We start from the raw sequence: 16255 nt of genomic DNA, 5'->3' as shown, positions 1-16255 counted from the left end.
ATATAAACATCTATGCTGCTTTCCTCATCTTATCTCTCAGTTAGGTGATACAGAATCTGGTTCTGTAAGCAGGTCATAGACAGAGCAAAAATTTGCAAACAATTTCTCTGAGGAAGAAATGCAAGAAATTTGACTACTTCCTTCCAAAAATGCCACACAAGGGAGGGAGTGACACAAGGCTACAGAATTGTTTGTCTTTATGAGTGTGACTTCTTGTTGATTAGGCATTTGCTTAATTGTTACAATTCATTGACTGTATTCTGGGGTTCCTGCAAAGTTATTTTAGTCAGTTTACAGTTTATAACTTGATGTTTCTGTGGGGGGCCAAAGAACCTGGAGCTTCCCAAACTGCCATTTTGCCAGCAGCTTGGAAGTCTCTTGCTACCTAATTCTGAAAGCTTTATGAAGTTACTGTAATAAAGATAGTGTATTTTGGAGGAGAGAAATATTTGTCAGTAGAACAGAAAGGAAGAAGAACAGAGGAAGATCAGAGTAGACCCACTAAAATATGGACCATGGAGCTTTACAATAGTACAAAGGATTTTATTGGGAAAAAAATGATCTTTTCAACATATGTTGCATATCTCCATGCAAAGACATTAATAATAACAATATTCATACTATTTGCATGTTACAAAAAGTAACTCAGATATATTATAGACCTAGATATAAAACATAATCTTATACAATTTCTAGAAAACACTGACTTTGGGTTCAGCAAATATTTCTTAGATACAACACTAAAAGCACAATTTATAATAAAAAGTTCATGTGCTAGACTTTATAAATATTAAAAGTATTCACTTTTTTCCTTTAAGTTCTGGGATACATATGCAGAATGTGCATGTTTGTTACATAAGTACACATGTGCCATGGTGGTTTATTGCACATATCAACCCATCACCTAGGTTTTAAGCCCCACATGCATTAGATATTCATCCTGATGATCTCCCTCTCCTCACCATCCCCCATGACAGGCCCTGGTATGTGTTGTTTCCTTCCCTGTTTCCACGTGTTCTCATTGTTGAACTCCCACTTCTGAGTGAAACATGCTGTGTTTGGTTTTCTGTTCCTGTGTTAGTTTGCTGAAGATAATGGCTTCCAGCTTCATCCATGTCCTTGCAGAAGATATAATCTCATTCCTTTTTATGGCTGCATAGTACTCCATGCTGTATATGTACCACATTTTCTTTATCCAGTCTGTAGTCAATGGGCATTTGGGTTGGTTCCATGTCTTCACTATTGTGAATAGCACTGCAATAAATATACATGTGCATGTATGAGTTCCAGAGACTTGAGGAATTGCCACACTGTCTTCCACAATGGTTGAACTAATTTACATTTCCACCAACATCATAAAAGTGTTCCTATTTTTCCACGGCTTCACAAGCATCTGTTGTTTCTTGACTTTTTAATAATCACCATTCTGACAGGCGGGAGATGGTATCTCACTGTGGTTTTGATTCGCATGTCTCTAATGATCAGGGATATTGAGCTTTATTTCATATGATTGTTGGTTGACTAATGCATAACTTCTTTTGAGAAGTTTCTGTTCATATCCTTTGCCCACTTTTTGATGGGGTTATTTGTTTTTGTCTTGTAAATTTGATTACGTTCCTTTTAAATTCTGGATACTAGACCTTTGTCAGATGTGTAGATTGCAAAATTTTTTTCCTGTTCTGTAGGGTGCCTGTTCACTCTGATGATAGTTTCTATTGCTGTGCAGAAGCTCTTTAGTATAATTAGATTCCATTTGTCAATTTGTTGTAATTGCTTTTGGTGATTTCATCATAAAATCTTTGCCCATGCCTATGTCATGATAATATTGCCTAGGTTTTCTTCTAGGGTTGTTATCGTTTTGGGTTTTACATTTAATTCTTCAATTCATCTTGAGTTAATTTTTGTATAAGGTGTAAGGTAGGCATCCAGTTTTGATTTTCTGCATATGGCTAGACTGTTTTCACAGCACCATTTATTAAATAGGGAATCCTCTTCCCATTGCTTGTTTTTGTCAGGTTTGTTGGAGATCAGATGGTTGGAGATATGTGATCTTATTTCTGAGATCTCTATTCTCTTCCATTGGTCTTTATGTCTGTTTTGGTAGAAATATCATGCCGTTTTGGTTACTGTAGCCTTGCAGTGTAGTTTGAAGCCAGGTAACGTGATGTCTCCAGATTTGTTCTTTTTGCTTGAGATTGTCTTGGCTATATGGCCTCTTTTTTTGGTTCCTTATGAATTTTAAAGTACCTTTTTTTTTTTCTAATTATGTGAAAAAACGTCAATGGTAGTTTGATGGGATTAACATTTAATCTATAAATTACTTTGGGCAATATGGCCATTTTCACTATGTTGATTCTTCCTATCCATGAGGATGGAATGTTTTTCCTTCTGTTTAGGTCCTTTCTTCTTTCCTTGAGCACTGGTTTGTAGTTCTCCTTGAAGAGATCCTTCACATCCCTTGTTAGCTGTATTCCTAAGTATTTATTCTCTTTGTAGAAATTGTAAATGGGAGTTCATTCATGATTTGCCTCTCTGCTTGTCTATTGTTTGTGTATAGGAATGCTTGTGATTTTTGCACATTGATTTTGTATCCTGAGATTTTGCTGAAGTTGCTTATCAGCTTAAGGAGTTTTGGGTCTGAGACAATGGAGTTTTCTAAATATAAAATCACGTCATTTGCAAACAGAGACAATTGGACTTCCCTTCTTCCTATTAGAATACCCTTTATTTCTTTCCCTTGCCTGATTGCCCTGGCCAGAACTTCCAATAATATGTTGAATAGGAGTGGTAAGAGAGGGCATCCTTGTCTTGTGCCAGTTTTCAAAGGGAGTGCTTCCGGCTTTTGCCTAATCAGTATGATATTGGCTGTGGGTTTATCATAAATAGATCTCATTATTTTGAGATGCATTACATCAACACCTATTTTATTGAGGGGTTTTAGCATGAAGGGATGTTGAATTTTATCAAAGGCCTTTTCTGCATCTGTTGAGATAATCATGTGGTTTTGTCATTGGTTCTATTTATGTGATGAATTACGTTTATTGATTTGTGCATATTGAACCAGCTTTGCATCCTAAGGATAAAGCCAACTTGATTGAGGTGGACAAGTTTTTTGATGTGCTGCTGGATTCAATTTGCCAGTATCTTACTGAGGATTTTTGCATTGATTTTCATCAGGGATATTGGCCTGAAGGTTTTTTTGTTGTTGTTGCTATTGTGTCTCTGCCAAGTTTTGGTATTAGGATGATGCTGGCCTCATAAAATGAGTTAGGGAAGAGTAGTTCCTTTTCAATTGTTTGCAATAGTTTCAGAAGGAATGATGGCAGCTCCTCTTTGTATCTCTGCTAGAATTCAACTGTGAATCTGTCTTTCCTGAGCTTTTTTTAGTTGGTAGGCTATTTATTACTGCCTCAATTTCAGAACCTGTTACTGCTCTTTTCAGGGATTTGATGTCTTCCTGGTTTAGTGTTGGGAGGGTGTATGTGTCAAGGAATTTATCCATTTCTTCTAGATATTCTAGTTTATTTGCAAAGAAGTGTTTATAGCATTCTCTGATGGTAGTTTGTATTTCTGTGGAGTCAGTGGTATTATCCCCTTTATCATTTTTATTGCATCCATTTGATTTTGCTCTTTTCTTCTTTATTAGTCTATCTAGCATTCTGTTTTATTATTTGTTTTTCAAAAACATATCTCTTTTATTCATTGATTTTTTTGAAGAGATTTTCGTTTCTCTATCTCCTTCAGTTCTGCTCTAATCTTATTTATTGTCTTCTACTAGCTTTTGGAATTGTTTGCTCTTGTTTTTCTAGTTCTTTTAATTGTGATGTTAAGGTGTTGATTTGAGATCTTTCTAGCTTTCCGATGTTGGCATTTAGTGCTATAACTTCCCCTCTTAACACAGCTTTAGCTGTGTTCCAGAGATTCTAATACATTGTTTCTTTGTTCTCATTGATTTGAAATAACTTCTTGATTTCTGCCTTAATTCCATTATTTACCCAGGAGTCATTCAGGAGCAGGTTGTTCAATTTCCATGAAGTTGTGTGGTTTTGCAGGAGTTTCTTAATCCTGAGTCCTAATTTGATTGCACTGTGGTCTGAGAGACTGTTTGTTATGATTTCAGTTCTTTTGCATTTGCCGAGGAATGTTTTACTTCCAATGATGTGGTCAATTTTAGATTAAGTGCCATGTGGCACTGAGAAGAAAGTATATTCTTTTGTTTTGGGGTACAGAGTTCAGCATATATCTGTTAGTTCCACTTGATCCAGAGCTGAGTTCAAGTCCTGAAAAGCCTCGTAAATGTTGTCTCGTTGCTCTGTCTAATATTGACAGTGGTGTGCTAAAGTCTCTCACTATTATTGTATGGGAGTTGAAGTTTTTTGGTAGGTCTCTATGAATTTGTTTTATGAATCTGGGTGCTTTTGTATTGGGTTCATATATATTTAGAATAGTTAGCTCTTCTTGTTTAATTGATCCCTTTATCAATATGTAATGCCCTTCTGTGCCTTTTTTTTTTCTTTTTCTTTTTCTTTTTATCTTTGTTGGTTTAAAGTCTGCTTTGTCAGAGACTAGGATTGCAGCCCCTGTTTTTTTCTGCTTTCTATTTGCTGGGTAAATTTTCCTTCATCCCTTAATTTTGAGCCTATGTCTGTCTTTGCACGTCAGATGGGTCTCTTGAACATATCACTCTGATAGGTCTTGACTTGTTATTCAATTTGCAAGTCTGTGTCTTTTAATTGGGGCATTTAGCCCATTTCCATTTAAGGTTAATATTGTTATGTGTGAATTTGATTCTGTCATTATGATGGTAGCTAGTCATACTGCACACTAGTTGATGCCGTATTTTTTTCATAATGTCATTGGTTTTTATGTTTTGGTGAATTTCTCAGTGGCTGGTACTGGTTTTTCCTTTCCATATTTAGTGCTTCCTTCTGGAGCTCTTGCAAGCAGGCCTTGTGGTGATGAATTTCCTTAGCATTTGCTTGTCTGAGAAGGATTTTATTTCACCTTTTCTTATGAAGCTTAATTTGGCCTGATATTAAATTCTGGGTTGAAAATTCTTCTTATTAAGAATGTTTAGGCCGGGCACGGTGGCTCACGCCTGTAATCCCAGCACTTTGGGAGGCCGAGGTGGGTGAATCACGAGGTCAGGAGATCAAGACCATCCTGGCTAACACGGTGAAACCCCGTCTCTACTAAAAATACAAAAAATTAGCCGGGCGTGGTGATGGGCACCTGTAGTCCCAGCTACTAGGGAAGCTGAGGCAGGAGAATGGCATGAACCCCGGAGGCAGAGCTTGCAGTGAGCCAAGATTGCGCCACTGCACTCCAGCCTGGGCGACAGAGCGAGACTCCGTCTCAAAAAAAAAAAAAAGAAAAGAAAAAAAAGAATGTTTAATATTGGCCCCCACTCTCTTCTGGCTTGTAGGGTTTCTGCTGAGAGATCCGCTGTTAGTCTGATGGGCCTCACTTTGTAGGTGGCCTGGCCTTTCTCTTTTGCTGCCCTTAACATTTTTTCCTTCATTTCAACCTTGGAGAACCCGATGATTATCTGTCTTCGGATTAGTCTTCTTGTGAAGTATCTTAGTAGACTTCTCTGTATTTTCTGAATTTGAATGTTGGCCTGTCTTGCTAAGTTCCAGAAGTTCTCCTAGATAATATCCTGAAGTGTGTTTTCTAACTTGCTTCCATTCTTTCCATCTCTTTCAGATACTCGTCTTTTTACATAGTCCCAAATTACTTGGAGGTTTTGTTTGTTCCTCTTTATTTATTTTTTTGCCTGCCTTATTTCAGCAAGATAGTCTTTCATTTCTGACCTTCTTTTTTTTTTCACTTGATTGATTCAGCTATTAATACTTGTGTATGCTTCATGAAGTTCTTGTGCTGTGTTTTTCAGCTCCATCAGGTCATTATGTTCCTCCTTAAACTCGTTATTCTAGTTAGCAGCATCTATAACCTTTTATCAAGTTTCTTAGCTTCTTTGCATTGGGTTACACTATGCTCCTTTACTTCAGCGAAGTTTGTTATTACCCACTTTCTTTTTTTTTTTTTTTTTTTTTTTTTTTTCCTTGAGACGGAGTCTCGCTCTGTCGCCCAGGCTGGAGTGCAGTGGCCGGATCTCAGCTCACTGCAAGCTCCGCCTCCCGGGTTTACGCCATTCTCCTGCCTCAGCCTCCCGAGTAGCTGGGACTACAGGCGCCTGCCACCTCGCCCGGCTAGTTTTTTGTATTTTTAGTAGAGACGGGGTTTCACCGTATTAGCCAGGATGGTCTCGATCTCCTGACCTCGTGATCCGCCCGTCTCGGCCTCCCAAAGTGCTGGGATTACAGGCTTGAGCCACCGCGCCCGGCCAATTACCCACTTTCTAAAGCCTACTTCTGTCAATTCATCAAACTCATTCTCCGTCCAGTTCTGCACCCTTGCTGGAGAGGTGTTGCAATTATTTGAAGGAGAAGAGGCACTCTGGCCTTTTGGGTTTTCAGCATTTTTTTTTTTCTTTTCTTTTCTTTTTTCTTTTCTTTTCTTTTATTTTTTTCTGATTCTTTCTCATCTTCATGAGTTTGTCTAGTTTCAATCTTTGAGACTGCTGATCCTTGGATGAAGTCTCTGTGGGGACTTTTTTGTTGTTGTTGATTCTGTTGTTGTTGCTTTCTGTTTGTTTATTTTTCTTTCAATAGTCAGGTACCCTAGAACTCAAAGTATAATAATAATTTAAAAAAAAAAAATGAAAAGAAAAAAGAAAGGGGGGGGGGGAAAATAGTCAGGTCCCTCTTCTGTAGGGCTGCTGTGGTTTGCCGGGGGTTAACTTCAGGTCCCCTTTATCTGGTTCACTCCTGCTCCTGGAGATGTCACTTGATGAGCCTGAAGAAGAGCAAAGATGGGTGCCTGCTCCTTCTTCTGGGATCACTGACCTCGAGGGGAACTGACCTGATGCCAGTAGGAATGCTCCTGTTTAGAGTGTCTGACAACCCCTGTGGGTCTCACCCAGTTGGGTGGCATGGGAAGCAGGATCCATTTAACAAAGCACTTTGACTGTCTCTTGGTAGAGGGGGTGTGCTGCACTGGAGGGAAACCCACTCATCAGGGCTTCCCAGATTCCTCAGAGCTAGCAGGAGGGAAGACTAAATCTCCCGGTCTGTGGAAACTATGGCCAACCATCCCCTTGGGGGCTCAGTCCCAGGGAGATCAGAGTTTTGTTCCTGAGTCCCTGGCTGGAGTTGCTGGAGTTCTTGCAGGGAAGCCCTGCAGCGGAAGTGTTTGCTGCTACCCCTCCCCAAAGGAGCTCAGCTGACTTAGAAAGCAGGCAGCTGCAGCAGTGGTGATGGCCACCCCTCCCCCTGGAACTTGGCAGGCTTAGGCAGATTCTAGCTAAGTGGCTGTGAGAATTTGTGCAGCTCCATGGTTGGGAGCCAAGCCCTGGTGGTGTGGGCTCATGAGTGAGATCCTCTGATCCATGTGTTGCACAGTTCCGTGGAGAAAGCACGGTTTCCCAGGCTGGATAGCACGCCCACTCACTGCCTCCCTTTGCTGAGGGTGGGGGCTCCCCTGCCCTGTGTGGCTCCTCGGTGGGAGCCTTCCTTCCACTGCTCTTCTTTCCTCTCCGTTGAATGCCAGAAGCCTAGTCGGTCCTAATAACAAAACCTGGATACCTTAGTTTCCAACGCAGGATTCCATGCTGTTTGGGATCTTTTGGATGGGAGCCTCTGATCATTGCTGCTTCCATCTTGGCCCCACCCAGTTGTAAGCTCAAATTATCCACTCTTTCAAAGATATGTGAAGAGGATAATAAAGGCAGTTTTTTGGGGGGAAATATTTATAAATTCTGTAATTAGTAATGGCTTTCTATCAGGAACATAAAAATAACTCTTGAAAACTCAATAACAACAACAACAACAACAACAACAAAAACACTCCAATAAAATAGATGAAAGATTTAGAAACTTCACCACTGAGGAAATGTAAATGACAGGTAAGTGCAATATAAAATTCTTAACATTATTAGTCATTCTGGAAATGCATTTTAAAATGAAAGTGGGTATTTAAAAAAAAATCTGAGTATACTGAGTAACTGGAACACTCATATATTACTAGTAGGAATGAAGAAGGGTGCATCTAATATGGAAAACATTTTGGTCATTTTTTAAAAAATAAAGTGCAGCAAATACTCATCATTTCCAGAAACTACACTCCTAGGTTTTTACGCAAGTGAAATAAAAACTATATGCATATATAAACCTGTATGTCTATGTTTATAGTATCCTTTCCTTGTAATCAACCAAAACTGAATACAAGTCAAATGTTCTTCAACTGTACACACAAATAAACATTTGTATATCTATACAATTGAATACAATTTGTCCAAAAAAATAGTGACACAAACAATAAAATGCCTGAATTTCAAATGCACTGTGGCAGTAGTCAGACTCAAAAGGCTGTTGTAATAGTTAACTTTAGGCATCAACTAGGCTAAGGGATGCCCCGAGAGCTGGAAAAACATAATTTCTGAGTATGTCTGTGAGAGTGTTTCTGGAAGATGTTGGCACTTGAATCAGTAGACTGAGTAAAGACAATCCACTTGTAACAATCTGTCAGGTGTCAACCAATCTATTGAGAGCCCAAATACAGCAAAAAGGCAGAAGGAGGGAAAATTATCTCTCTTCTTGAACTGGAACATTCATCTTCTGCTCTCAGATATTGAAGCTCTTAGTTCTCAGGCCTGTGTTCTCCAGGACTTACACCAGTGGATCCCACAGATTTCAGACCTTTCGAAGCATACTAAATTATATCACTGGCTTTCATAATTCTCCAGCTTGCACATGAAAAATGGTGAGACTTCTCAGTCTCTATAATTTCATGGGTCAATTCTCATAATAAATCTCTCTCTCTGTTTCTTTCTCTATCTCTCTGTCTCTCTTCCTATCTCTATTGCTGCCTTTATCTCTCTGTCTCTCTATATATATATGTATATATGGTATTACATTATTTTATTTCTGTATTATGTGATTATTAGATTTATAAATGTTGATTTATACCTATATTATCTTATATGACTTTGTAAATTTGAAGACACAGCTCTGTTTTTCATATAAAACCAAATTGTATACTATACTTTATGGGAAAATTACATAGAAGCTATAAATGAAAGTATAAATTTTCCCTTGGCAAAAGCTTTTAAAGAAATGTATATTATTCTGAGTATGCAAACATCTCCTTTACACAGACTCAAAGAAATTCAATTGTTACAGTAAGTATGCCTTCTCCTTTGAAGATGTGCATTATAAAGACATTTTAAGAAGTAGGCATTCTACAAGTTTCCCTTTGTAATTTAGCCATTGACAATTGTATATATGTATAGACAATTATTAGTCTCGTGCTTCAAAATAGCTGTGACGATAGACTAGTTCTATAACATTTTTAGGAGTCTACATACTCTTTTTTTAGGAAAATGACTTTGCATCTTTCTTTCTCATTTATTGTAAAGTGGTCATCCTATAAAGGCAGGGAAACCAAATACCTAAATTATACATAATTCTCTAATATTAGAAATCATCTTTCCTACATTTGCTTCTGTTTCTGAAAAAAATTAAAAATTATGATGATTTTACATTGTTGTCATTTAATATAAACAATGGTGATGTACCAGTAGATTAAAGGCTGAATTTACCTAGTACTTATATTGCACATAGCATGTTAAAATGGTGCTGATACAACACAGAATAAGCACTGTTTTATTATATAATGCCTTAATACTGTTCAAATACAGGTTTTCTTTTTTTTTTTTTGAGTTGTCAAGGTTTTCTTCTAGGGTTTTATGGTTTTGCATTTAAGACTTTAATTTGTCTTGAGTTAATTTTTGTATGAGGTGTAAGGAAGGATCCAGTTTCTGCTTTCTGCATTTGGCTAGCCAGTTTTCCCAGCACCATTTATTAAATAGGGAATCCTTTTCCCATTGCTCATTTTTGTCAGATTTGTCAAAGATCAGATGGTTGTACATGTGTGGTGTTACATCTGAGGTATCTGTTCTATTCCATTGGTCTATATATCTGTTTTGGTACCAGTACCATGCTGTTTTGGTTACTGTAGCCTTGTAGTATAGTTTGAAGTCAGGTAGCATGAGGCCTCCAGCTTTATTGTTTTTGCTTAGAATCATTTTGGCTATATGGGCCCCTTTTTGGTTCCATGTGAAATTTAAAGTAGTTTTTTTTTTCTATTCAGGACGTAGGCATGGGCAAAGACTTCATGACTAAAACACCAAAAACAATTCCAACAAAGCCAAAATTGACAAATTGGATCTAATTAAACTAAAGAGCTTCTGCACAGCAAGAGAAACGATGATCAGAGTAAACAAGAAACTTACAGAATGGGAGAAAATTTTTGTAATCTATCCATCTGACAAAGGGCTAATATCCAAAAACTACAAGAAACTTAAACTTACAATAAAAAATAAAAATAAAAAAGTGGGGAAAGAATATGAACATATGAACAGACACTTCTCAAAAGAAGACATTTATGTGGCCAACAAAGATATGAAAAAAAGCTTATCATCACTGGTCATTAAAGAAATGCAAAGCAAAACCACAGTGAGATACCATCTCACACTAGTTAGTATGGCGATTATTAAAAAGTCAGGAAACAACAGATGCTAGTGACACTGCAGAGAAAGAGGAACACTTTTACACTGTTGGTGGGACAGTAAATTACTTCAGCCATTGTGGAAGACAGTGTGGCGATTTCTCAAGGATCTAGAACCAGAAATACCATTTGACCCAGCAATCCCATTCTGGGTATATACCCAAAGGGATAGAAATCATTCTACTATAAAGACACATGCACACATATGTTTGTTGTGGCACTGTTCACAATAGCAAAGACTTGGAACCAACCCAAATGCCCATCAATGATAGGCTGGATAAAGAAAATGCAGCACATATATACCATGGAACACTATGCAGCCATAAAAAAGAATGAGTTCATGTTCTTTGCAGGGACATGAATGAAGCTGGAAGCCATCATTCTCAGCACACTAACACAGGAGCAGAAAACCAAATACTTCTCGTTCTCACTCATAAGTGGGAGTTGAACAATGAGAATACATGGATACAGGGAGGGGAACATCACACACTGGGGCCTGTCAGGGATAGGAAGCAAGGGGAGGTAGGGCATTAGGACGAATACCTAATGCATGCAGGGCTTAAAACTTAGATGATAGGTTGATAGGTGCAGCAAATTACCATGGCATATGTATACCTATGTAAGAAACCTGCACATTCTGCACATGTATTCCAGAACTTAAGAATTTTTTTTTTTTTTTTTGAGATGGAGTCTCTCTCTGTCACCCAGGCTGGAGTGCAATGGCATGATCTCTGCTCACTGCAACCCCCACCTTCCGGGTTCAAGCGATTCTCCTGCCTCAGCCTCCTTAGTAGCTGGAATTATAGGCACGTGCCACCATACCAGGCTAATTTTTGTATTTTTAGTAGAGACAGGGTTTCACCATGTTGATCAGGCTGGTCTCAAACTCCGGACCTCATGATCCACTCACCTCGGCCTCCCAAAGTGCTGGGATTACAGGCGTGAAACACCGTGCCAGGCCGGGTAAAGTAAAAAATATTTTTTAAAAGTTTTATTTTGGGTTAAGGGGTACATGTGCAGGTTCTTTATATTGACAAACTCATGTTATAGGGGCTTGTGGTGCAAATTTTGTTACCCGGGTACTAAGCATAGTGCCCAATAGTTATTTTTTCTGATCCTCTTTCTCCTTCCACCCTCCACCCTCAAGCAGGCCTAAGTATCTCTTGTTCCCCTTTTTGTTTCCATGTGTTCTCATTATTTAGCTTCCACTTATAAGTGAGAACATGCAGTATTTAGTTTCCTGTTCCTGTATTAGTTTGCTAAGATAATAGCTTCCCATTCCATCCATATTCCCAGAAGGGATATAATATTCTTTTTTTCTGCCTGCATAGTATTCCATGGTATATATGTACCACATTTTCTTTATCCAATCTGTCATTGATGGGCATTTACGTTGATTCCATGTCTTTGCTATTGCGAATAGTGCTGCAATGAACATATGCATGCATATTTCTTTGTGGTAGAACAACTTCTATTCCTTTTATTTTACTATATTGATTTTCCTATATTTTACCCAGTAATGAACAACTTAAAAATAATAAGAACTATCTATCCTAAATCCACAGACAAAATCATACTAAACAGTCAAAAGCTGAATGTATTACCCTCGAAAACTGGCACAAGATGAGGATGCCCTGTCTCACCACACCTGTCCATCATAGTATTGGAAGTCCTGGCCAGAGAAATAAGGTAAGAGAAATAAGTAAATGGCACCCAAATAGGATGAGAGAAAGTCAAACTATCCCTGTTTGCAGAAGACATGATTCTATATCTAGAAAACCCCATAGTCATGGCCACAAAGCTTCTTAACCCGATAAACAACTTTAGCAAAGTTTCAGAATACAAAATCAATGCACAAAAATCACTAGCATTCCTATTCACCAACAGGCAAGCTGAGAGCCAAATCAAGAATGCAATTGCGTTTACAACTGCCACAAAAAGAATGATACAGCTAGACAGTTAGGTGAAAGAGCTCTACAATGAGAATAACAAAACAATGCAGAAAGAAATCAGAGATCACACAAATAAATGAAAAAACATTCCATGCTCATGAACAGGAAGAATCAATATCATTAAAATGATCATACTGCCTAAAACAATTTACAGATTCAATGCTTTTCCTATCAAACTACCAATAATATTCTTCAAAGAACTAGATAAAACTATTATAAAATTCATATGGAATCAAAAAAGAGCCTGAATACCTAAGGCAATCCTAAGCAAAAATAACAGAACTGAAAGCATCACAGTACCCAACTTCAAAATATACTACAGGGTGGGGCCACGCACCGTGGCTCATGCCTGTAATTTCAGCACTTTGGGAGGGCGGATCACGAGGTCAGGAGTTCGAGACCAGCCTGACCAACAACATGGTGAAACCCCATCTCTACTAAATACACAAAATTTAGCCGGGCGTTGTGGCATGTGCCTGTATTCCAGCCTGGGCAATAGAGCGCGAAACTCCGTCAAAAAAAAAAAAAAAAAAAAAAGGCAGCCGGTAGGTGGGGGCTGGGACCCCAGACCTGGAGTGCCTGAGGGTCCAGCTGCGATGACGGCAGCGTAGGTCCAGTGGGCTCGGTGCGTGGGTCCGTGGCGGCTCAGGGTCCGCTCGCGGGCTGTGGTGCAAGCAAGCGGCCCGGCTCCCCTCCTCCCCGGCTCGTCTCCGCCACTGTGATTGGCTGGAAGATGGCGCTGGCCGGATGGAAATTCCAGTGACAGTCTCCAAATTCGCCTCCATCTGTACCATGGGCGCCAATGCTTCAACATTAGAGAAAGAGATTGGTCCAGAACAGTTTCCGGTCAATGAGTGTTATTTTGGATTAGTCAATTTTGGGAATACCTGCTACTGCAATTCAGTTCTTCAAGCACTTTACTTTTGTCGTCCATTTCGGGAAAAAGTTCTTGTATGTGAGAGTCAACCCAGGAAAAAGGAGAGCCTTCTTACATGCTTAGCAGATCTCTTTCATAGCATAGCCACTTAGAAGAAAAAGGTTGGAGTAGTTACTTCCTAAGAAGTTCATCACAAGATTACGGAAAGAAAATGAGCTTTTTGACAACATCTTGCAACAAGATGTCCATGAATTCTTGAATTATCTACTAAATACAATTGCTGATATTTTACAAGAAGAGAGAAAGCAGGAAAAACAAAATGGTCACTTACCTAATGATAATATTGATAATGAAAATAATAACAACACACCAGACCCAACGTGGGTTCATGAGATTTTTCAGGAAACATTAACTAATGAAACCAGATATCTTACTTGTGAAACTATAAGCAGTAAAGATGAAGATTTTTTTAGACCTTTCTGTTGACGTGGAACAAAATATATCAATTACTCACTGCCTAAGGGGTTTTGGCAACACAGAAACTCTGTGTAGTGAATACAAGTATTACTGTGAAGAGCGTCACAGCAAACAGGAAGCACATAAACGGATTAAAGTTTAGGCCGGGCGCGGTGGCTCAAGCCTGTAATCCCAGCACTTTGGGAGGCCGAGAAGGATGGATCATGAGGTCAGGAGATGGAGACCATCCTGGCTAACATGGTGAAACCCTGTCTCTACTAAAAAATGTAAAAAACTAGCTGGGTGAGATGGCGGCCACCTGTAGTCCCAGCTGCTTGGGAGGCTGAGGCAGGAGAATGGTGTAAACCCGAGAGGCGGAGCTTGCAGTGAGCTGAGATCTGGCCACTGCACTCCAGCCTGGGCGACAGAGCAAGACTCTGTCTCAAAAAAAAAAAAAAAAAAAAACAAAAAAGAAAGTTTAAAAACTACCCATGATTCTAGCTCTACACTTGAAGAGACTTAAATATATGGATCAATTTCATCGATATACAAAACTCTCTTACCAGGTAATTTTTTCCTTTAGAACTTTGTCTATTTAACACTTCAGGTTATGCCACCAATCCAGACAGAATGTACGACCTTGTTGCTGTTGTGGTTCACTGTGGAAGTGGTCCCAAGGGGGCCATTATATTGCAATAGTTGAGAGTCATGATTTTTGGTTGTTGTTTGATGACGACATTGTAGAAAAAATAGATGCGCAAGCTATTGAAGAATTCTTCGGGTTGACATCAGATACTCAAAGAACTCTGAGTCTGGTTACATCCTTTCCTGTCAGTCTCAGGACTGAGGCGGAATGGTGATGAAGAGATACTTTCTGCCTCATTTCTTCTCTGGTTATGTTGGAAAGGGTCAAGCACTGATTTTTCAAGAAAAGAGAAATGCAGGAAACTCAGGAGTCAGTAGCACACTTTGCAAATGATAAAGCAAAGACGATAGATTGACAAGCCCTTCCAGTTATGGTAGTTGATTTATTTGCTCAGGTATCATCCTGTCTGCACAGTTCCATACAACAAGGAGGTAAAATCAGAGATACCAGCTCCTCTTGTAAAACAGCCTTCCAGTCATTGACACACATTTTCTCTTTATTAATTGCACCAATAATGTTTTGAATTCCTTGGGGGTCCAGTAGAAAGAATCGGAATCTGTGCTGTGTTGATAAGGAGATGATGTTGAACACACTGCATAAATTTGCCTGGTTTAGTATGTATAGAAGCATATTCAGTGGTCTTTTCAAAAGGAAACCAGAAATACTTTTGGGTCCAGCACTTCCAGTTGCCTTCCTGATATGAAAACTAACATGCTGGATAATCCGGTGTCGGGAAGACAAAGATGTTTTGCTTCTCTGAAGAAGCTTATAATAATATACAGTATATATATATGTAGGGAGCAATTGGTCAAAAGTGGCTTTTTGTTTCCCCAAGGGGAAAGGCTGGCTTTGTAATTATAATTTATTCTTTATTTCTTTTACTTAAAACTGGTAGAGTCTAAGTATTCTATGAAGTGCTCATGATTCTGTCAGTAAATTTGAGCATATTTTTATTAGTTAATGTCAGTTTAACTGGTCCTTTTGTTTGTTTCTATTTTTAAGGTAAATTTTAAATTATATCTGAAATCAGTAAGATACCTTGAAAAAAACTGCAATGAGAGGAGGTAAATATCCTTTTTCAGGAGGAAGTGATATCTCTGGCTAAGTATTTGTCCTTTTATTATGGTCTCTAAATCAGTTATTTTCTTCAGCTTTAATTTCGTAAAGTTAAAAAAACTGTATAAACATTTCCTGTAGTTGTTGGAATAATTAAAAATGCTGGTGCAGTGGTGGTATACCAATCTTTAGAATTCTTAAGTATTCTAATGTTTCAAGTTGAGGTCATGCTTGGGAAAATCATGTCATAGCATTTATGTTATTTTTGGATGTCATTTTTTACCCTGGAAAGAAGTAATAATGTTTGTCATAACCCTAGCAGCCTGGATAGTGAGCTAAACAAACCCTTTGAAGATTACATTTTAATCAATACACTAGGAATACAAAATATGGGTTATTCCTCCCCTTCCCCCCATCTTTACAAATCTTACTGGAAGGGGGTTCAGAGATTGTTCTAGGTTTACAAGACTTCATTCTGTTGGGGGTTTTAAGAAATAATATATGTAATGTAAAATGTATATAAACCACTGTGCTTCTTTTGACATTTTCCATGATCAGTGTTGTCTGACAGTAGCCAAATGTAACCTGCAGAAAGTTATTGAAAGTTATATTTGTAACAATAGCAATCAGGCCTGAATG

At 38.5% G+C, this 16255-nt stretch overlaps 1 pseudogene; it reads left to right on the top strand.

Annotated features, from left to right (window-relative positions):
- The first annotated feature begins 13145 nt into the window (after nt 1–13145).
- LOC101010370 lies at nt 13146–16054 on the top strand (annotated as a pseudogene).
- The last annotated feature ends 201 nt before the right edge of the window (nt 16055–16255 follow it).

This window comes from Papio anubis, chromosome X (assembly GCF_008728515.1).
Source record: "Papio anubis isolate 15944 chromosome X, Panubis1.0, whole genome shotgun sequence".
In the NCBI taxonomy this organism is placed as follows: domain Eukaryota; kingdom Metazoa; phylum Chordata; class Mammalia; order Primates; family Cercopithecidae; genus Papio; species Papio anubis.
Note: the sequence above shows the minus strand (reverse complement) of the source record. Positions and strands in the feature narration are given on the sequence as shown.